Source organism: Schistocerca americana, chromosome 6, assembly GCF_021461395.2.
Source record: "Schistocerca americana isolate TAMUIC-IGC-003095 chromosome 6, iqSchAmer2.1, whole genome shotgun sequence".
In the NCBI taxonomy this organism is placed as follows: domain Eukaryota; kingdom Metazoa; phylum Arthropoda; class Insecta; order Orthoptera; family Acrididae; genus Schistocerca; species Schistocerca americana.
Genome location: NC_060124.1, coordinates 79,328,995 through 79,330,569, shown reverse-complemented (window position 1 = coordinate 79,330,569; position 1,575 = coordinate 79,328,995). Strand labels below are relative to the sequence as shown.

General features: G+C 44.5%; 1 pseudogene; it reads left to right on the top strand.

Moving 5' to 3' along the window:
• The first annotated feature begins 584 nt into the window (after positions 1-584).
• On the top strand, positions 585-703 carry LOC124620550 (annotated as a pseudogene).
• Positions 704-1,575: the final 872 nt, after the last annotated feature.

Genomic DNA, 1,575 nt, shown 5'->3' with positions numbered 1-1,575 from the left:
CATCGAGGGCACAGAGGATAATGTGACTGCAGGGACTATCTCGCGTTGATATATATCAACGCCCGTCAGCAGCTGAAGGTATTAAATTAATTCTAATTTAAACCTCGTATAGGTCTTATTCTATGTCTTTCCTCGCCGCTGGCCGTCCCCAGTCCACCTCAACCAGTTTCATCGCGCTACACGCCTGCACCAGCTGCATTTCAGTGTCTTAACAGCCGCTATAACTTTCTCAACTCATGTATTTCCTCTTATCCATATCTTTGTTTTTCTGACCGTTCTTGTTACGTAAAACAACCACCTTTGCGTTACTCGTTCCGCAACCGCCAATTTTCTGACTGCGCGTTTAACTTCCATGTTTTACTTCCATGGACTAGTACTGGCAGTACACGACTTCTTACAAACTTCCTTGTTCAATCACACTGGGGATCTACTTTTGTATGCAGTATCCACTTTTCCAAATGACCCGTGAAATGTTTTTATCCTCCCGTTTCTTTCTTTGTCAATCCGCTCGTCCATTTCAGTTGTCCTAAGTGTATAAATTCGTCAACTGTTTTTAAAACTTCATCATTAATCTTTACTATCTTGCTACCGATCTTGCCGCAGTGGTAACACCAGTTCCCGTAAGATCACCGAAGTTAAGCGCTGTAGGGCTTGGCTAGAACTTGGATGGGTGACCATTCGGGTGTACCGAGCGCTGTTGGCAAGCGGGGATGCACACAGCCCTTGTGAGGCCAATTGAGGAGTTACTTGAATGAGAAGTAGCGACTCTGGTCACGAAAACTGACAATGGCCGGGAGAGTGGTGTGCTGACTACATGCGTCTCCATATCCGCATCCAGTGACATCGATAGGGAGAGGATGACATGGCGGTCGGTCGATACCGTTGAGCCTGACGAGGCCTGTTCGGACGTAGTTTAGTTTATCTTGCTATAGACATACTTACCGCAGTTCTTTTAAAGAGCATCATATTCGCTGTTGACTTTAGGAAATTTTGCCTGACTGTGAATCTCGACTACGAGAAGCTAATGACAGGACATTATTATGGTCTTGCTGTAATTAATCTTGAGACCTATTGCTATACTTGATCTGTTCACCTCTTTCATCCTTTCCGAAGTTCATCTGGATTCAAAACAATCTAAATTACGTCGCTGGCAAAGCAAACGTGCTTCAGGTATTACCCATCCATGAGTATTTCCTTCCTCATCACGGCTTAATGATTGTTAATACCGCTTTCAAGGCTGCACAAAATAGTTTCCTTGAGAAAATAGCTTAACATCTGAATGTAAAAATATGAATTTCCAATCAGAAGTAAACATCCTGCCAGCAGGCAGCCAAATTTTAACACAGCATGTTGTCGGCAGCGCATAGACCATGACTCAGTACGACTAAGACCTGAAAAACACCGTGACGCATAATAAGAAGTCTGCAGGTTTCGACATGCACCAGCATAGTACCCGGAAAGCGACGGCACCCAGCGGGATGGGTAGTTTCCTCCATCGGTTACGTCACAGGTGAAACTTCCTGGTAGATTCACACTGTGTGCTGGACTCGGAATCAAACTCATAACCTTAGTTTT